We start from the raw sequence: 22265 nt of genomic DNA, 5'->3' as shown, positions 1-22265 counted from the left end.
CGATATGTTGGGATTAGGTTAGATCCTCAGAGATCTTGACACCAAGGAACTTGAAGCTGCTCACTCTCTCCACTTCTGATCCCTCAATGAGGATTGGTATGTGCTCCTTCGTCTTACCCTTCCTGAAGTCCACAATCAGCTCTTTCGTCTTACTGGAGTTGAGTGCCAGGTTGTTACTGCGGCACCATTCCACTAATTGGCATATCTCACTCCTGTACGCCCTCTTGTCACCCCCTGAGATTCTACCAGCAATGGTTGTATCATCAGCAAATTTGTAGATGGTATTTGAGCTATGCCTAGCCACACAGTCATGTGTATACAGAGAGTAGAGCAGTGGGCTAAGCGCACACCCCTGAGTGTTGATCGTCAGCGAGGAGGGTATGTTATCACCAATCCGCACAGACTGTGGTCTTCAAGTTAGGAAGTCGAGGATCCAATTGCAGAGGGAGGTACAGAGCCCCAGGTTCTGCAACTTCTCAATCAGGATTGTGGAAATAATGGTATTAAATGCTGAGCTATAGTCAATGAACAGCATCCTGACGTAAGTGCTTGTGTTGTCTAGGTGGTCTAAAACCGTTGAGATTACGTCTGCCATTGACCTATTTGGCGATAGGCAAATTGCAATGGGTCCAGATCCTTGCTGAGGCAGGAGTTCAGTCCAGTCATAACCAACCTCTCAAAGTATTTCATCACTGTTGCTGTGAGTGCTACACAGTCATTAAGGCAGCCCACATTATTCTTCTTTGGCACTGGTATAATTGTTGCCTTTTTGAAGCAAGTGAGAACTTCTGCCCGTAGCAGTGAGAGGTTGAAAATGTCCTTGAATACTCCTGCTAGTTAGTTGGCACAGGTTTTCAGAGCCTTACCAGGTACTCCATCGGGACCTTCTGCCTTGCGAGGGTTCACTCTCTTCAAAGACAGTCTAACATCGGCCTCTGAGACAGAGATCACAGGGTCATCAGGTGCAGCAGGGATCTTCACAGCTGTAGTTGTGTTCTCCCTTTCAAAACGACTAGCCCGTGATTGGCGGAACAGACTCGATGGGCTGAATGACCTACTTCTGCTCCTATATCTTGTGGTCTTATGGTCTTATTCTATTCACCTTCTCAGAACCAATTCAACCTGCAAATTAACCTGTAGTGATTCCTGCATTCCTTGTGCATTGAAGTAACTGCAGTTTATCTGTGTATTCTTGTTCCACACTTTACTGTGCCCCTGGCACCCACGATTACTAAACTTATTCAAGTTGGCTAATTGCATGACTTGCTTCTGCTCAGAGTTACATCCCATGCCAATCTACTTTAAAGCCCCCCACACCCCCACGTAACACTAGCATATTTTCCTGCAAGGATATTGGATCCTCTGGTTCAAGTGAATCTTGTACTTCTCTGCCCCAGAAGAGATTGCAATGATCTGAGAATCTGAATCCCACTCTATGCCACCACCCACACCAGCTCCTCAGCCACTCGTCCACTCGTCTATCTTTGTATTTCCGACCACCACGGCACCAGGAGTAATCTGGAGACTGCTGCCCTCAAGGTCTTGTTTCTTCATTTATTACCTCACTCCGAAGGTGCAAAACTGAGGGGCAACTTTTTCATGCAGAGGATGATGTAGGAAAGGAATATGAGTTGCCAGAGAGTCAGGTCGAGGCAGGTACATTAGAAACATTTGCTGGATCAGAGACCTGATTGTTGCTTATAGAGTGTTTTTCTGTGTGGTTTAGCCTTGCTTCCTTATATGTTTGTATAATCACCTACTTTTTGTAGACTTTTAGTAGCTTGTAGTACATGTAGTTCTATAGTCAGTCACAGTTACAGCCAGTCATGGGTATTCCCAGCTGCGGTTATGAACAGATGCAGTTACCCCCAGACAGAGGCTGCTGGGGCCTTATTCCTAAGCAATTTTCATGTAAGTTTCTATGTTATTTGGGAATGTTTCAGGTACCTTATACATTTGTATGTGGAATTAGCTGGGTCATAATATGACAGATTATATTGATGTGGTTTTGCAAGTGAGCCATTCTTTCATTTTGGAAAGCATAATCACATAACAAATAGAAGAGCTAGAAGTGGAAATGGAGGATTCAGGTCATGGATGATGTCAGCCTTTCAATCACACCATGCTGATCCCTTTACCTCAACACCGCTGCGCTAACACTACTAAACCACTTATTCTCTTAATATCAAACTATCCCACTCTACCTGTACCCGGTATACTGTGTGAATGAAAATCCACAATGCATTGGCTAAAGATTCCAATGATTAAGATATTGTTCGCGATGTTGGGGAAGTCTAGAATGAGTGGTCACAGTTTGAGGATAAAGGGGAAACCTTTTAGGACCGAGATTAGGAAAAACTTCTTCACACAGAGAGTGGTGAATCTGTGGAATTCCCTGCCACAGGAAACAGTTGAAGCCAGTTCATTGGCTATATTTAAGAGGGAGTTAGATATGGCCCTTGTGGCTAAAGGGATCGGGGGTATGTACAGGGTTCTGAGTTGGATGATCAGCCATGATCGTACTGAATGGCGGTGCAGGCTCGAAGGGCCGAATGGCGTACTCCTGCACCTATTTGCTATGTTTCTATAAATGTATTGGTGCCTTTGCATAAGGGGGAGGTAAAATTCATAATTTTAAAAAGTCTATTTGATCACTAAGGCAATAAAGTTGAAAGAAAGAAAAGAAAGGTTGGCATTTATTTAAAATTCAGAGGATGGTGAGAACTCAACTGAGAGATGTGTATAAAAGGAGGGAAGACGTTCTAGTTATATGTATTGCACATACAGTACTATGTCAAATCATTACCTGTTCAGAATTAAAATGCATCATATGGATATTTGTAGGGCTGCACTTGTCAAGAAATGGTGTAGTATGTATTGTTTCAATGCAGTTCCATAAGGTGCAAAGGAAACATCTAAATGCAAAGTTGAGATATTTGTGACAGACAGTTTAACACAGAGGGTTTGTTAGGATATCACTGCCATTGTAATGTATATAAGTGCATATTTGACTTTCAAAAAAACATTAGACTTTTGATATTATTTGAGTTTTTTTGGTGGTGGTGTTGGGGAGATTTAGTGGGTTTATTTTCCTGCCTCTGCTCCATACTCCGATTCAGTAGCTGACAGTAATGCACCTTAAGGCAGTAATGTCTGCTAACTGACATTAAACTTTACAAGAAGAAGAAGAAGGTGGCCCACACCAGCTGACAGAAACACCATAAAAATACAAATTTCAATAAGATCACCTCAAGTTCTTCCAAATGAAGAAAGTGAATGTAGGCCAATCAATTACCTTTCTGCGTATAGGGAACCCATGATCCAGAAAGTCAGCAAGACCAACTTTAGTTTTAGTGTAAACTTCTTCCAGAAGTTGAATCAGCAAAGAACTGCAGCTAATATTCCAGAGGTTAAAATAAACATACCAGGGATATTCATAATCATAATTGTTGGAGAAAATAAAATGAGAACATTTTTATGAAAAGGATTTATGAGCATTTCGAAAAACATTGCCTGATTAGGGCCAGTCAACAGGATTACTTGTGAAGCAGGTCATGTTGTATTAACTTGATTGAGATTTTCCAGGAGGGGGCAAAGGTGATTAATGAAGATATCGCAGTAGATGTTTTCTGCATGGATTTTAGTAAGGTATTCAACAAGTTCCCTCATGTAGCCCCATCCAGAATATTAAGATGTATAGAATCATGGTGACTTGGTCATTTGGATTCAGAATTAGCTTGCTCACAGACGAGACAGGGAGTAGTGATCAATGGGTCATATTCTGTCTGGCACTCTGTGACTACTGCAGGGATTTATACTCTAAAGCAGTGGCTGCACAAATTGATAAGGTGGTGAACAAGGCATGCCTGCCTCAATTAGTTATGGCATTGAATTCAAGAGTCAGGAGGTTGCATCTGGAGTATTTTGTTCAATTCTGGTCTTGCCATTATAGGAAGGGTGTGATAGGATCCCAATTCCCCCATTATCTGCCATTCCATCATGGCCGATCCTGTGTTTCACACAATCCCATACAACTCTGTTCTCGCCATATCCTTTGATGCCCTGCCCATTCAGGAAACTGTCAACTTCTAGTTTAAATATACCCACTTTTTTGGCCTCCACCACAGTCTGTGGCAGAGCTTTCCACAGATTCACTGCTCTTTGGCTAAAAAAAGTTACTCCTTACTTCTCTTCTAAAAGGTTACCCCTCAATTTTGAGGCTGTGCCCTCTAGTTCTGGATACTCTCAGCAGAGGAAACATCCTCTCCACATTCACCTTATCTAGTCCTTTCTACGTTTGGTATGTTTCAATGAGATCCCCACGCGTTCTTCTAAATTCCAGAAAGTACAGGCCCAAAGCTGCCAAATGCTCCTCATATGGTAACCCCTTCATTCCAGGAATCATCCTCGTGAACCTCCTCTGGACTTTCTCCAATGACAATACATCCTTTCTGAGATGTGGGGCCCAAAGCTGTTGACAATGCTCCAAGCGAAGCTCCAACAATACTCCAACCTCCAAGTGAAGTCTTATAAAGGCTCAGCATTTCCTCCTTGCTTTTATATTCTATACTTCTTGGAAATAAATGCCAGCATTGCATTTGCCTTTTTTACAACAGACTCAACCTGTAAATTAACCTTCTGGGAGTCTTGCACAAGGACTCCTAAGTCCCTCTGGACCTCTGATGTTGGAATTTTCTCCCCATTTAGATAATAGTCTGCATTGTTATTCATTTTACCAAAATGCATTATCATAGATTTCCCACCACTCTATTCTATCTGTCACATTTTTTTGCCCATTCTTCCAATTTGTCAAAGTACTGCTGCAATAACATTGCTTCCTCGGCACTACCTACCATTCCACCAATCTTTGTATCATCCACAAACTTTGCCACAAAGCCACCAAGGCGGGAGGAGAGATAACACGCCATGCACGCTCAACCCTCCCATGAAAATGATATCGTATCCGTTAAATAGGGGCCGTGGACAATTCTGATTTGATGGAGACAGATGTGAAAGCACAGAGGAACATCTGGAGAAATTTCTGAAACGCCGCTTCGCTGCTGCTGTTACTGCGCAATCGAGAATCTTCCAAGGGAAGGCCCCAAAATCCCTGGCTTTGCCTGCTGTTGGCGACCGAGATTGAGGTAGAATCGTTTGGATAGAATTGGTGCTTGGTACTCGGTGTCAAGAGCTGATCGAAGGCTCGAAGTTTTCGGACGACTCTGAGTCGGACTGTGGTCGGGCATGGAAGGGAGAGTTTTTCTTCCTTCTCCCGTCTGCGTGAGATGTGCGACATTTGAGAGACCTTGAACTTTTTACTGTGCCATGGACTGTTCTTCATCAAGTTATAGTATTGTTGCTCTGTTGCAACTATATGTTATAATTATGTGGTTTTGTTAGTTTTTTCAGTCTTGGTCTGTCCTTTGTTTTGTGATGTCACACCGGAGGAAATATTGTATCATTTCTTAATGCATGCATTACTAAATGACAATAAAAGAGGACTGCGTGTCCTCATAATCTAAATCATTGACAAACAATGTGGAAAGTAGCGGCCCCAATACTGACCCCTGAGGAACATCACTAGTCACTCTTGGCTCCATCCATCACCACTCTTTTTTTTGTAATTTAGTTTTTATTGAAGTCCGTCATCAAACAAAACTTTCCATAAGATGTATTTCAGATCCTGTACATATATATCATATAGTTATATTTGTCACAAATCTCCACATAATATTTATCTGACGTATACACTTATAGAAAGGAGAGGAAAGAAAGAACAATCAAAAGAAGAAAACTTATGTACAAAGTATGGAGTGATTTTTTTTTACAACATATTCATTGACTTGTGAGAATAAAATCAGGTCTATGAGGTGTTATGTAGTTGGTGGATAACTGTTTGTCAGGTTGGAGGCCGGTGACTAGTGGTGTGCCTCAGGGACCTGTACTGGGTCCACTGTTGTTTGTCATATACATTAATGATCTGGATGAAAGGGTGGTAAATTGGATTAGTAAGTATGCAGATGATACTAAGATAGGTGGCGATGTGGATAATGAAGTAGGTTTTCAAAGCTTGCAGAGAGATTTGGGCCAGTTAGAAAAGTGGGCTGAAAGATGGCAGATGCAGTTTAATGCTGATAAGTGTGAGGTGCTACATTTTGGTAGGACTAATCAAAATAGGGCATACATGGTAAATGGTAGGGCATTGAGGAATGCAGTAGAACAGAGGGGTCTAGGAATAATGGTGCATAGTTCCCTGAAGGTGGAATCTCATGTGGATAGGATGGTGAAGAAAGCTTTTGGTATGCTGGCCTTTATAAATCAGAGCATTGAGTATAGGAGTTGGGATGTAATGTTGAATTTGTACAAGGCATTGGTGAGGCCAAATTTGGAGTATTGTGTACAGTTCTGGTCACCAAATTATAGGAAAGATGTCAACAAAATAGAGACAGAGGAGAGGAGATTTACTAGAATGTTACCTGGGTTTCAGCACCTAAGTTACAGAGAAAGGTTGAACAAGTTAGGTCTTTATTCTTTGGAGCGTAGAATGTTGAGGGGGGACTTGATAGAGGTATTTAAAATTATGAGGGGCATAGATAGAGTTGGCATGGATAGGCTTTTTCCATTGAGAGTAGGAGAGATTCGAACAAGAGGACATGAGTTGACAGTTAAGGGGCAAAAGTTTAGGGGTAACACGAGAGGGAACTTCTTTACTTAGAGAGTGGTAGCTGTGTGGAACGAGCTTCCAGTAGAAGTGGTAGAGGCAGGTTTGATTTTGTCACTTAAAAAAATTGGATAGGTATATGGACAGGAAAGGAAGGGAGGGTTATGCGCTGAGTGCAGGTAGATAGGACTAGGCGAGAGTAAGCATTCAGCACGGACTAGAAGGGCTGAGATGGCCTGTTTCCGTGCTATAATTGTTGTATGGTTATATAAACCACTTTTCCCAGTATGCATCACATTGTTCCAACTTATGATTAACAGATGCTGTTATCTTCTCCATTTTGTAAATATCCATTGTAATTTCCATCCATACATTTAAAGTTGGGCTCTCCTGTGATAACCATTTCCCGGTAAGGGTCTTTTTACCAGCCACCAGCAGTATATTCTTTAAATATTTATCTCTTTTCAACCATTCCTGAGGTATATACCCAAAATATATGGTCTTACTTTCTAAGGGTATTTCACATTTAAAGATGTCTTGTAGGGCATTGTGTATCCCACTCCAACAGTCTTTGATAATGGGGCATTCCCAAAAAATATGATAATGGTTTGCATCTTGATTTCCACAATTTCTCCAGCAAACAGGGAGGTTACTATCATAAGGGATTTCTGAGAGGGTGTAATAAAATATTTTATCAAGTTTTTCCAACCAAACTCCCTCCATTTCTGTGAACTGGTACACTTCCATTGATACCTCCATATTATTGTCCATTCTTCCTTAGATATTATTATCCCTACTTCCTTCTCCCATTTTGTTTTAATGTATGAAGTCGAATGTGTTTTCAGACTTGACAAACCCTTATACCCGCTTGAAATTATTCTACTACCGTTCTCTGAATTATATGCTTTTCTAAATAGCTCTGTCAAGCACGTACTTGCCTTGGTTACATTTTTAACCGTCCTATTAACATACTGTCGCATCTGTAAATATCGATAAAAGTCTTGTTTTTCTAGTAAGTGTTTCTCTTTGAGCATTTCAAAACTGGACAGTGTTCCTTCTTTCATTATGTTGCAAGTAGTTGTATTCCTTTAGCTGTCCAGCCCTTAAATCTAGCATCCAGTTTGTTTGGCATAAAATCCGAGTCATATGCACACCATTTAAGAATTGCAATGTCTCTCTCTAGTTTATTCTTTTATAATAGTTCTCCATATTTTAAGAGTCCATTTCACCCATGGGTTATCAATAGTGTTTATGTAACTTTGTAGGTTGTTATCAGCCAAAATTGACTGTATGGGGATGGAAAGTATCCTCTCCTTAATGTTTTTCCTTTGAGTGTCATATGACGGATTGCACCAGCATATCACAGCTCTCAACTGTGCTGCAAAATAGTAATCTCTAAGAGAAGGTAGGCCCCATCCTCCCTTCTCCTTGGCTAATTGCAAAGTTTTGAGATGAACTCTAGGCCTTTTACCTTGCTGTATATATCTTGATAGCATCTTGTTCTACTCATTGAATTGATTTTGGTTAATCTCTATAGGTAGGGTCTGAAAAAGATGTAGTAGTCTGGGCAGTATATTCATTTTAATAGATTCAATCCTTGAACTGAGGCCAAGAAAAGAAATTAGGTTCCATCTTGTTATATCTTCCTTAATTTTTTTAATATATAGGCTGATAATTACATAATTGATAATTTTGCCAAATTTTTGGCATAATGATGCCCAAATATTTGACAGACTCTGTTTGCCATGCCCAAGGATATCTACTTTCAATTTCTCTTGGTGGGCTAGTTATATGAAAGTAGTTGGGTTTTATCTATGTTGATCTTGTATGCTGATAATTGGCCATATCGTTCAAAGGATTGCATCAATTTAGGTAAAGAGTATGTTGGTTGCCCCAGATAGATCAAAATGTCATCTGCGTAACAGCCCAATTTATGTTCTGTCCCTTTAATAGTAATTCCCCTGATATCTTCATTTTGTCTGATGTGTTGAGCTAATGGTTCCAGATACTATACAGTATAATGCAAAGAATAGTGGTAACCATGCACAACCCTGTCTCTTGCCCCTTTCTAGGGTAAAACTATTAGATAAATATCCATTGATTTTAATCCTAGCAGTAAGATTGTCATATAGTGCCTGTATAGTTTTAATAATTGTGTCATGTAGACGAAATCTATGTAAAACTCTGTAAAGAAAATTCCAATTAACTGAATCAAATACCTTTTCAGCGTCCGCGCTTATCACTATTGCTTAAATTTCATTTTTTTATATGATCCATAATGTCCTTCGTATATTGTCTTGTGTTTGGCGTTGTTGTATAAAACCTGTCTGATCATTATGTATCAGTGTGGGTAGAAACTCTTCTAATCGTTTCACCATGATGGAGGTAAATAATCTATAATCCTCATTAAGAGCAGATATTGGTCTAAATGACCCACATTCCATTTTATCCTTGCCTTCTCTCGGTATAGCTGAGATTATCGCCTCCTTCTAGCTGGGTGGCATTTGCGCCTTTCTTAGAGCCCAGTTCAGTGTGGGGAGAAAAACAGGAATTAACTCATTTCTAAATTCCTTATACCGCTCTACCGCATATCCATCTGATCCTGATGACTTGCTTAATTTAAGTCTACTATTTGCAGTTTTTAGTTCAGCTTCAGTTATGTCAGCAGTCATCGTTCTATTTTGTTCTTTGCTTAAAGTGGGTAACTCTAAAGAACTCAGGAAGGTGTCAATCTGGGCTATGCCTCCCTCTGGAGTTTTGGAATATAGAGTTTTGTAAAACATTTCAAAAGCTTTTTGAATTTCACTTAGCTTATTTTTTATCACTTTTGTTCTTGGATCCTTAATTCTATGAATTGTTTTTTCTGCTATCTTTATTTTCAGTTTCCATGCTAGTATTTTCATAGATTTAGATCCACTTTTTCAGAAACATTAAATTTTTTTCTAATTTCTTGTGTAGCCAAACATCAATCCCATTCCTGTTTTTTAAAATTTCCTCTAGTTTATCCTGTGTCAAACTCAATTTGTGTTTTTTTCTAGTTCCTTCAGCTTATTTTCTAATTCCTGTAATGTTTTATTCCTTATTTTTTTTCTTATATGAAGATATTGCTATAATTTTCCCTCTTAAGACAGCCTTCATAGTATCCCATAGAATGGGAGGTGAAGCCTCTCCATTATCATTGAATTCTAAGTAAAGACCAATATCTTTTTTAATTTGTTCCTTAAAATAGGAATCATTGAGTACAATTGAATTTAGTTTCCAAATAGTATTCTTTGGTTGTAGGTCAAAATCAACAGATAAGTATATAGGTGCATGGTCACTTACATCTATTGTCCCAATTCCACAGGTGTTTATTTTGTCTTTATCGTTTCCAAATGTTATGAAATAGTCTATTCTTGTATATACAGAATGGGGGGCAGAATAATGAGTGTAATCCCTTCTGTCGAGGAAAAGATCCCTCCATATATCAATTAGACCAACATCCTCAAAAAGAGTGTTAACTTTCTTATGTAAGGACTTTGTTTCATAAGTTTTTCTATTGGAAGAGTCTAACTTTGGTTGTAATTGTAAATTTAAGTCTCCACCACATATCAAGAGACCTTCTGTTTCCGTTACCATAATATGAGTAATTTTCTGGAAGAAACTAATATCACTTCCTGGAGGTGCATATATATTCAATAAAGTAACTTGATTTCTGTTTATATTCCCCCTTACCAGAATATATCTGCCCTCCTTATCTCCTATTTCAAATAAAAAATGCTGGTGAATGCAGCAGGCCAGGCAGCATCTATAGGAAGAGGTACAGTCGACGTTTCGGGCCGAGACTCCTCGTCAGGACTGACTGAAAGAAGAGATAGTAAGAAATTTGAAAGTGGGAGGGGGAGGGGGAGATCTGAAATGATAGGAGAAGAATGATAGGAGGGGGAGGGATGGAGCTAAGAGCTGGAAAGTTGATGGGCAAAAGGGATACAAGGCTGGAGAAGGGAGAGGATCATGGGACGGGAGGCCTAGGGAGAAAGAAAGGGGGAGGGGGGAAGCTCAGAGGATGGGCAAGGAGTTATAGTGAGAGGGACAGAGGGAGAAAAAAGAGAGGAAAAAAAAGAAAGGGAAAAGAAAAAAGTAATAATAATAAATAAATAAGGAATGGGGTACGAGGAGGAGGTGGGGCATTAGCGGAAGTTAGAGAAGTCAATGTTTATGCCATCAGGTTGGAGGCTACCCAGACGGAATATAGGTGTTGTTCCTCCAGCCTGAGTGTGGCTTCATCTTGACCGTAGAGGAGGCTGTGGATAGACATATTAGAATGGGAATGGGATGTGGAATTAAAATGTGTGGCCACTGGGAGATCCTGCTTTTTCTGGCGGACAGAGCGTAGGTGTTCAGTGAAACGGTCTCCAGCCTGCGTCGGGTCTTGCCAATATATAGAAGGCATCCCATCACCACTCTTTTCACTCTTCCCTTCTCTACCTGCCCTTGACCTTTCCGTACATGGGCTTATTGTTTCCCAGATCTTGCTCCAGCCCTTTGGCTCACCATTTTGTGCATGAAGAAGTTGCCACTAACGTCCATTTTAAACCTTTCACTTCTCACCTTGAACCTGTGTCCACTAGTTTTAGCTCTCCTTTGCTGGAAAAAAAAAGACTGTGTACCCCTTATAATTTTATACACTTCTACAAATTAACCCCTCAATACCTTGTATTCCAAGAATAATGTCCTTGTCTGCTGAACCTCTTCCTATAACTCAGGTCCACAGTCTTGACAGCATCCTTTTAAATATTCTCTTCATTAATCTTTTATATAAAACAGCAACCAAAACTGTACCTATTACTTAAGTGAGGACCCACCATTGTCTTGCACAACTGCATAATGATCAGATCTGCTTTATTTGAAGTTAACTAAGGAAGCAGTGATCCCATTGGAATATATAACATACTTAGGGTGCATTAAATGGTAAATGGTGAGATCATTCACTGGTGTAAGAATATTGAACCTTTGGAGATACAAGATAAAGAGTGAGTTGTATTCCTGAAAAGAGCAATGAATCTTGGGAATTTTCAGTCCCGCAGAGTTTTGGAGGTTAGATTATTGGAAGTATTTAGCAGAAGCTTTATATTTTTGGAAGAATCTGAAACTGAGAAAGACGGGAGAGTGGGGGAGTTGTGATATGTGGTAGATCAGGCATTATTAGGCTGAAGTGCAGGGTTGGATGTCATTCTTGTGTTTTCATTTGTATTCTTGTGTGCACTACATGCATGAATGTTCTGTACATCTGTGTACATTGTTAAACATATATTGTGTATTGTGATTCTCCATCTATTCTGGCAGGTCGCCAGCAATATTTTTGTGTTCAGTTTTAGATGTTCAAACTGTCTGATATTACTTTATACCAAAGCTGCCTTGCTTAAAACTGTTTGAGTAATTTAACAATTAACATGTATCGGAGGGGTTGAATTAATTTCAGGATCTCAATTTCTCTGAATTCTTTCTCTACTTCGAGAGCCTGAACTGGTTTTACTATATGTTGATCACAGGAGCTTCTGAGGGCAGAACATGGAAGTAATCAGTTGATTTCCCAAGTCAACCACTATTATTCTGCTTTCCACATCTTTGTTCCCATTATCTTCACTAATCACGAATCAGTATGGTGGCTTCACTGGGTGCCATACGGTGAATGTAAGAATGTGTTTTTCTCCCCATCTCCTGCTAATCCGTAGTTAACATTGATCAATCACTTTTATTCATTAACAGGATCATGTTACATGTTTAATATTTGGTTAGAGTTTATTAGGGGGTATATTATATCATCATCAACTTCTGGATTTGTCTGGACATTCCATAATGAAAAACACAAGAACTTGCAAGAAATGAGGTATTTAAGAAATCAGGTCAGTACCCAATATTTGCATTGCAGCTGTCATTTGTAAATTTTTTTCTTATTGCAATGAATTTCCAAGGTGCCTTCAACAGAATCTTCAACTCATCTCTGAATTTCTTCTGAATCACTGTATAAATGCATATATTTGTGCAGGAATTCAAATACATGAGCAGATAACCAGTTTCAGTAGCAATATATGCTGGGTTTGAGTTGCCTCTTTGGTAATAAACAGTACTCGACAGTCGAGTGGCTGAATAGCTCACAATAGATGTGAGCCACAGGAGAATAAAACTTCCAGATATGGCAAAGAGCAAAATGATGGACTTCCTTCGGTTCTGTAACTCTGGGTCTCTCTGATCCTTGACAGTGTCACCACGTAGACACCTGCGGGCTCTATTCGCTGTTAAAATACATTTGGCAGTCGGTGAATTGAAAACGATAATTAAAATAAATGGAAGCAATGGAACAGAGAGACTGAATCCAGCTATATACTGACCATGCAGGTAACGTTGTTAACCCCATTCCATATTGTTAATCATCCGCACAGCCTCATAACTGAATATCATAGGGAACCCCTTTAAAAAGGCAGCAAGAGAAGCCATAACAACAACGGTGATTGCATTTCTTCTGGTACAGTACCTACCTCTGAACTCATGAAAACAAATTGCAACAAATCGGTCAAAAGTGATCAAACTGTGAACCACACCGACATATACAAGGTAACATAATTGGTGAATAGAATGGACTTGCAAACAGCAGTATGGGATAGAAATGAATAAGGAAAGTGATAACTGATTGTCATATACACTGTTACACCGAAGAACATCACCTGCAGATCTGCTGATGCCATGGCCACCATGTAAACAGAGATGCATCTGGAAAGTCCACAGTTTCCTCTGAAGAAATCACAATTGTCAACAAATTCGCTGTAAGAAATTAGAGGATGAGACAACTATTGTGCCTAGCATATCGGACATAGAAGGCTAAGTAAGATGGGGAAGTGCTAATATCTGTATTTCCCATGTTTACCTCACTACTCGTGATCTGGGATATTCAGAGAATTGAAACAAAATGGAAACTATGGTGGAACTCAGTGGATCAGGTAGCATCTGTGGATGCAAAATATTTCCTGCTGTTGACAATTGGGGACAATTGATAATAACCGCCACTCAGTGGAATTGCTGGGATCTCTGGTTGCCACCAATTTCTATTCCATTTTCCATTCCCATACCGACATGTCATCCACGGGCTCCCCTACTGCCATGATGAAGGTTGAACGAGCAACACCTCTTATTCCGTCTGGGTTCTCTCCAACATGATGGGATGAAAAGATTTTTCTAACTTTTGGTAACCTTTCCTCTCTGCTCTCCCCCTTGTTTACTGGCATGCTGGTGCACCTCTTACCCCTTCTTTGACACTCCCCCACCCTCATGACCCACCTATTACCTCCCCTGAGTTCCCCACCTACTTCCTTTGATTCCACAGACTACTGTCCTCTCCTATCTGATCCCTTAATCTGCAACCCTTTACCTCTTCCACCTATCACCTGCCAGCTTCTTACATAGAATCATAGAGTGCTGCAGCTTAGAAACAGGCACCTTGGTTTAGCTAATATATGCCGATGGGCATTCTGTAGTGGCAGGTCTCAGCGCACCTGAACATCATTTATTTGATTCAAAGCACATTTATTATCAAGGAAAGTATAAGTTATACCCCTTGAAATTTCTTTGCTTACAGGCAACCACAGAGCAAGAAACTCAAATAACCCAATTAAAAAAAGACCAAAATCCATCGCTCAGAGGAAGAGATAGAAAAGAAAACACAGTGTACAAAAATAGAAGCAAGCCACCAGCATCCCGAACAAGACTGAGTCCCAGATCCGCTCCTGGAGCAGCGAGAATAGGCCCAAGCCAAGCCTTGGTCCCCAGTTTTCACGCCAGCAGGGCAGGAACACATAGCAGCCAGCTCAGTTCACAGCTTCAGGGCCGCGCCGAAAAGAATTAACATTCAAAGGACAGTGAGTGAAAATTTTCACTTCCATATCCAACACTTGGGCTTCCAGTCTCTCTGAGCCGGTGTTTAAATTGTTCAAGAACTGCGTAGTGCCACATTCTAGGACCCAAATCCAGGTGCCCCAATACGCCTGGGCCACCCTACCCAAAGCCATTCTCCATCTCACTAACTCAGCTCAGCACTTGGAACAGTCTAACCTAGCACCCAGGTTAGGTGAAAGAGCATCAAAACCCATCCACAACAACTCCTCTCAAAATTGCTTACTCAATATCACAAACTCCCAGTTCAAGCAGGAACATGAATATATTGCGCCTCGGAATGCCCCAGCACGCCAACTCATCCCCCGAACCAGTCTTGCCTCTGCCTGCCCCCTCACTGTATGCTGAATAGTTCACCATAGTTTGCTTCATGAAACATGTTGTAAGTAATGTTTTTAGTTGATTCTCTTGCCTTTTGATTTACCAGTAAGTTGTCGCACATCTTCAGTAGCAGCATCTTAAACCAGAGTTTATCAGAGTTGTTTTATAATTAAGCTGTCAGTGTTTTTTGATGCTCATTACATGAATATGGTTTCCTTAAGCTTCTCGTTCTTAAATTATCAGTTTTTAATCTTGATCCACATGGGTTTCCTGTGTTTTATATTCTGTTTAAGACTATTCTGGGGCAGCGCTCTAAGCTGAGTTCTGGATTCGGATTTGGTATACACTACTGTTCTATGTGCTCAAGTCCCAAATAAGTGAACTCTTACTTTGATTATTCCCGGTATGATTCTCCAATCTTCATCATTAATTTCTGCTATTGAGACATAAGTTTACTTTGCCTCTGGGTCCGCTCATCTGAAGCTCGTTATGGGTGAACTATTATTCTACCTGGTCCCTTTAACCTGCACCTGGACCGCCGTATCTCTCCCATCCACATACCTATCCACACTTCACTTAAGTGTTGAAAGGGGGAGGGTGAGCAGCCAGACGGTTTAGTACATATGAAGGAAAAGGGGGGAGGTCCTAAAGAGAGAATTTAGAGAGCTAGATAATTGCTGCATGGATTATTCCCTGTGCCATGTGCCAGTAAGGGCAAGAATAGGATGACCTATGACTACGTTCCTGTACATGGCTCTAACTCCATAATCAAGTTCGCAGACGACACCACGGTATTTGGCCTGATCAGAGGGGATGATGAGACGGCCTACAGGGACGAGGTCCAGCACCTGGCCGCGTGGTGTGCCGACAACAACCTGGCTCTTAACACCCAGAAGACCAAGGAGATAATTGTGGACTTCAGGCATGCTAGGAGCCACACTCATGTCCCCATCTACATCAACGGAGCTGTAGTGGAGCGTGTATCAAGCTTCAGATTTCCTTGGTGACCACATTTCCGAGGCTCTCACCTGGTCCCTGAACTCCTTCATCCTGGTCAAAAAGGCGCAACTGTGCCTTTATTTCCTGCAGAGCGTGAAGGAAGCTCACCTCTGTCCCAGGATACTGACAGACTTTTACCGCTGTACCATTGAGAGCATACTCACCAACTGCATCTCAGTGTGGTATTGCAATTGTCCTGTATTGGACCGCAAAGCACTCCAGCATGTGGTGAAAACTGCCCAGCGGATTATCAGCACCCAATTGCCCACCATTGAGAACATCTACAATAAACGTTGCCTGGGCAGGGCAAAAAGCATTATCAAGGATGCATCTCACCCTAACAATGGACTTTTTACTCTCCACCCATCTGGTAGGCGCTACAGGAGCCTCCGCTCCCACACCAGCAGGCACAGGAAGAGCTTCTTCCCTGAGGCTGTGACCCTGCTGAACCTCACATCACAGTGCTAAGCAGTATTGCACCCATATTGTACTGTCTCAGTACTTTTATATTTGTGTGCTGTAGCACTTACTTTTTATTCACAGTTAATTTGTAAATAACACTATTCTTTGCATTTCTGGTCAGATGCTAACTGCATTTCATTGGCTTTGTGTCTGTACTCGGCACAATGACAATAAAGTTGAATCTAATCTAATCTAGAGACTAGACACTGAAATACTACAGCACAGTTCAGGCCCTTTGGCCCTCAATGTTGTGCCAACCCATATATTCCTTAAAAAATATTAAACCCTCACTACCCCGTAACCCTCTATTTTTCTTTCATCCATGTGCTTGTCCAAGAGGCTCTTAAATGCCCCTAATGTTTTAGTCTCCGCCACCATCCCTGGCAAGTCATTCCAGGCACCAACTCTGTGTAAAAAGGCTCTGTGTAAAAAAAAAAAAAAAATTTACCCCTGATGTTTCCCTTAACTTTGTACATATGCCCTCTGGTGTTTGCTATTCGTGCCCTGGGAAACAGGCACTGACTATCCACCCTATCTATGCCTCTCATAATCTTGTAGACCTCTATCAAGTACCCTCTCATCCTTCTATGCTCCAAAGAGAAAAGTCCCAGCTCTGCTAACCTTGCCTCATCAGACTTGCTCTCCAATCCAGGCAACATCCTGGAAATCTCCTCTGCACCCTCTCCATAGCTTCCACATCCATCCTATAATTATGTGACCAGAACGGAACACAATACTCTTAAGTGTGGTCTCACCAGAGATTTGTGGAGTTGCAACATAACCTCTCTGCTGTTGAACTCAATCCTCCTATTAATGAAGCCCAGCATCCCATAGGCCTTCTTAACTATCCTATCAACCTGTGCAGTGACCTTGAGGGACATATGGATTTGAACCCCAAGGTCCCTCTGTTCATCCATACTCTTAAGTAATCGACCATTAACCCTGTACTCAGCCTTCTGGTTTGTCTTTCCAAAATGCATCACCTCACACTTATCTGGATTGAACTCCTTCTGCCATTTTTCTGCCCAACTCTGCATCCTGTCTATATCCTCTTGTAACCTTCGACAACCTACAGCTCCATCCACAACTCCTCCAATCTTCGTGTCATCCGCAGACTTACTCACCCATCCTTCCACCTCTTCATCCAAGTCACTTATAAAAATCATAAAAAGCAGGGATCCCAGGACAGATCCTTGCGGCACTCCACTAGTCACTGACCTCCAGGCAGAATACTTTCCTTCCACTACTACCCTTTGCTTTCTTCCTGTAAGTCAATTTTTTATCCAAACAGCCAAGGTTCCACTGGTCCCATGCCTCATGACTTTCTGGATGAGTCTATCGTGGGGTACCTTGTCAAATGCCTTGTTAAGATCCATGTCGACCACTTAATCTAAATCTAATCTAAAGACTACTCTAAATCTAATTTGGCAGATGAATGAGTAGCTGAGGAACTGGTGCATGGTGTAGGGTTTCAGATTTATGGATCATTGAGATCTCTTCTGGGGGAAGGTATGACCTGTACAAAAGGGATGAGCTAGACCCAAACCTGAAGGGGTCCAATATCCTTGTGGGCAGGTTTGCTAGAGCTTTTCGGATGGATTTAAACTAATTTTGCAAGGAATGGGAACCAGGGTGATAGGGCCGTGGTTAGGAATGTTGGTTTACAAACAGATGTAGTGTGTAGTGAGACTGTCAGAAAGGACAGGTAGATGATACGGCAAGATTGCAGTCAGTGGGATAGGTTTCAGTGTAAAAGGAGACTAAATTGAAAAGGCGAGAAATACAGGACTGACAATGTTATACTTGAATGTATGCAGTATACGAAATAAAGTCAATGATTTTAGATGCAGTTAGAGATTGTCAGGTACGATGAAGTGGGTATCAGGGAGTCAGAGCTGAAGTACAATTGTGGTTAGGTGCTTAATATCCAAGGATACACAATCTATCGAAGGAACAGGCAGGTAGGTAGAGGAGGAAGAGGGCTCTGCTGGTAAAAGGTAAAATCAAATCTTTAGAGAGAGGTGACATAGGATTGGAATAAATAAAATCCTTTTGGGTAGAGTTAAAAACTGCAAGGGTAAGAAGACCCTGATGAGAGTTATCTACAGACCTCCAAACAGTAGCCAGGGTGTGGTCTACAAATTACAGCGAGAGATAGAAAAAGCATGTCAAAATATCAATGTTACATTAATCATGGGGGATTTCAATATGCAGATAGATTGAGAAAATTAAGTTGATGCTGGATGCCAAGTGAGAATTTGTGGAATGCCTCTGAGGTGGCTCTTTGGAGCAGCTTGTGGTTGAGCCCATTAGGGGATCAGCAATTATGGATTGGGTATTGTGTAATGAACCAGATATGATTAGGGAGTTAATGATGACAGAATTCACCCTGCACTTTGAGAGTGAGAAGCTAAAGTCAGATGACTAGCAAGGATGATGGCAGATCTGCAACGGCTGCAGTTTTTGGGAGGAATTTGGAAAGCGCAAGATAGATATATCCCAAAGAAGATGAAGTATTCTAAAGGCAGAATGATGCAACTGTGGCTGACAAGGGAATTCAAAGCCACCATAACAGTTAAAGAGAGGGCACATGGAACAAAAATTAGTTGAAAGATAGGGAATTGAGAATATTTAAAAAACTAATAGAAGACAACTAAAGAAAAGCATGAAGAGGGAAAAGATGAAATACAAAGATAAGCTGGCCAATAATATCAAAAACGATACGAAAAGTTTTTTCAGATATATAAAAAGTAAAAGATAGGCAAGAGTTAGATATTGGACCACTGGAAAATGATGCTAGAGAGATAGTAATGGGAGACAAGGAAATGGCGGATGAATTGAATAAGTATTTTGTATCAGTATTCACTGTGGAAGACACTAGTACACTGGAAGTTAGAGAGTGTCAAGGGGCAGAAGTGAGTGCAGTTACTATTACTAGGGAGGTGGTGCTTGGGAAACTGAAAGGTCTGAAGTTGTCTGGACCTGATGGACTACACCTCAGGGTTGTAAAAGAGGTAGCTAAAGAGATTTTGGAGGCATTTGTAATGATCTTTCAAGAATCATTTGATTCTGTTATCGTTCTGGAGGACTGGAAAATTGCAAATGTTACTCCACTCCTCAATAAGGGAGGGAGACAGAAGAAAGGAAATTATAGGCTAGTAGCTTGATCTCAGTGTTTGGGAAGATGTTGAGTTTATTGTTAAGGATGTGCTTTCAGGGTTCTTGGATGCACATGACAAAATAGTCATGCATGGTTTCCAAAAGGAAAAATCTTACCTGACAATTCTGTTGGAATTCTTTGAAGATATAACAAGCAGGATAGATAAAGGAGAATTGGTGGATGTTGTGTATTTGGATTTTCAGAAGGCCTTTAACACGGTGCCACAGATGAGGCTGATGAACAAAATAAGAGCCCAGGGTATTACAGGGCAGATACTAGCATGGATAAAGCATTGGCTGATTGACAGGAGGAAAAGAGTGGGGATAAAAGGATCCTTTTCTCATTGACTGCCAGTGACTAGTGGTGTCCCAAAGGGGTCTGTGTTGGGACTGCTTCTTCTTATGTTGTATGTCAATGATTTGGATGATGAAATGATGGGCAAGTTTGTGGACGATACAAAGATAGATGGAGAGTCAGATGGTGTTGAGGAAACAGAGAGGCTGCAGAACGACTTAGATTAGGAGACTAGGCGTAAAGGTGTCAGATAGAGAATACTGTCGGGAAATGTATAGCCATACACTTTGGGATAGAGATGAATGAGGAGAAAGTTTAAAAATCTGAGGTGCAAAGGGATTTGAGAGCCCTCATGCAGGATTTGCCAAAGTTTAATTTGCAAGATGCATCGGTGGTGAAGAAGGCAAATGTAATATTAGCATTCATTTCAAGAAGACTAGAAGATAAAAGCAAGAATGTAATGCTGAGGCTATATAAGGCATTGGTGAGGCCTAACTCAGTGTACTGTGAGCAGTTCGGGGCCCTTACTTTTAGAAAGGATGTGCTGTTATTGGAGAGGGTTCAGAGAAGGTTCATGAGACTGATTCTGGAAATGAAAGGGTTCTGGATACGAGCAGTGACTGAACACTCTGGGTCTGTATTCAATGGAGTTTAGAAGAATGAGGAGAATCTCATTGAACCCTATTGAATGTTGAAAGGTCAAGATAGAGTGGATGTGAAGAAGATGTTTCCTTTGGTGGGGGAGTCTAGGGCCAGAGGAACAGCCTCAAAGTAGAGTATGTGCATTTACATCAGAGATGAGGAGGAATTTCTTAAGCCAAAAAGTAGCGTACCTGTGGAATTCTTTGCTACAGGCGGCTCTGGAGGCCAGGTCACTGGATGTATTTAAGGAGGAGATTGATAGGTTCTTAATTAGTCAGGGCATGAAAGGTTATGGGGAGAAAGTATTCGGAATAAGCTGGATGAACTCATGGTGCAATTAGAGATTGAGCAGTAGGACGATGTGGGCATCCCTGAGTCATGGCTGAAAGAAGGTCAAAGTTGGGAGCTGAACATGAAAAGATATACTTTCTATCGAAAGGGCAGATAAGAAGGCATACGTGATGGTGTGGCTCTGTTGGTAAGAGATGAAATTACATCTTTAGAAAGAGGTGACGTAGGGTCAGAGAATGTTGAATCTTTGTGGGTGGAGTTAAGAAATTGCAAGGGCAAAAAAAAAACTCTTATAGGTAACATATATAGGCCTCCAAATAGTAGCCAAGATGTGGGGTTGAGATTGCAAAGGGAGCTGGAAAGGGCAGGTATAAGTGTAATGTCACAATTGCAATGGAGATCTCAATATGCAAGGGGATTGGGAAAGTCAGAAGGCTGTTGAATTGCAAGGGCGGGAATTTGTAGAATGCCTACGAGATGCCTTTTTAGAACATCTTGTGCTTGAGCCTACTCGGGGAAGGGCTGCCTTAGATTGGGTGTTGTATAATAATTAGGGAGCTTAAGGTAAATGAAACCTTCAGAGGCAGTGATCATAAAATGATTAAATTCATACTGCACCTTGAGAGGGGGAAGCATAAATCACATGTACCAGTATTGCAATGGATTAAAGGAATTACAGAGGCATGAGAGAGGAGCTTGCTCAGGTGGATTGGAGGGATGATACTGACGGGGATGATGGCAGAGCAGAGGTGGCTGAAGTTTCTTGAAATAGTTCACAAGGTGCAGGATAGGTATGTCCCACAGAAGTTCACGAATGGCAACTGTGGCTGATAAGGGAAGTTAAGGACTGCATGAGCCAAGGAAAGGGCACTTCAGGTAGCAAAAGTGAGTGGGAAGTTTTTAAAATCCAACAAAAGGCAATGAAAAAAATCATCAGGGAAAAGGTAAAATATGAGGGCAAACTAGCTAATAATATAAAGTAGGATACTAAACGTCTTTTCAGTTATATAAAGAGTGAAAGGGAGGTGAGAGGTGATATTGGACCACTGGAAAATGATGCTGGTGAGGTAGTAACGGGGTCAAAGAAATGGTAGATGAACTAAATAAGTACTTTGCATCAGTCTTCACTGTGGAAGGCAGTAGAAGTGTGCTAGAGGCCATGAGTGTCATGGAGCAGGAGCGAGTGTCATTTCTATTACAAAGAAAAAGGTCTGAAAGTGGATAAGTCACCGGGACTAGATGGATTACATCCCAGAGTTCTGAAAGAGGTTGCTGAAGTGATAGCAGATGCATTCGTTATGATCTTTCAAGAATCACTTGATTCTGGCATGGCTCCGGAGGATTAGAAAATTGCATATGTCACTCCACTCCTTAAGGAGGGAAGAAGGCAAAAGAAAGGAAATTATAAGTCAGTTAGCCTAACCTCAGTGGTTGGGAAAGTGTTGGAGTCTATTATTAAGGATGAGGTTTCAGGGTACTCGGAGACTAATGATAAAATAAGTCAAAATC

General features: G+C 41.1%; 1 protein-coding gene across 1 annotated transcript in view; it reads left to right on the top strand.

Moving 5' to 3' along the window:
* The first annotated feature begins 19920 nt into the window (after positions 1 to 19920).
* LOC140188751 (complement C1q subcomponent subunit A-like) overlaps positions 19921 to 22265 on the top strand; it is a 113887-nt gene continuing 111542 nt past the window's right edge. Inside the window, exon 1 of the mRNA XM_072245360.1 lies at positions 19921 to 19931. The gene's annotated coding sequence lies outside the window, so the exon portion shown is untranslated. The remainder of the gene's footprint in view (positions 19932 to 22265) is intronic.

The sequence above is a fragment of the Mobula birostris genome, chromosome 27 (assembly GCF_030028105.1).
Source record: "Mobula birostris isolate sMobBir1 chromosome 27, sMobBir1.hap1, whole genome shotgun sequence".
NCBI classification, from domain to species: Eukaryota; Metazoa; Chordata; class Chondrichthyes; order Myliobatiformes; family Myliobatidae; genus Mobula; species Mobula birostris.
The sequence above is the reverse complement of the archived record's forward strand: the minus strand, read 5'-3'. Positions and strand labels throughout refer to the sequence as shown.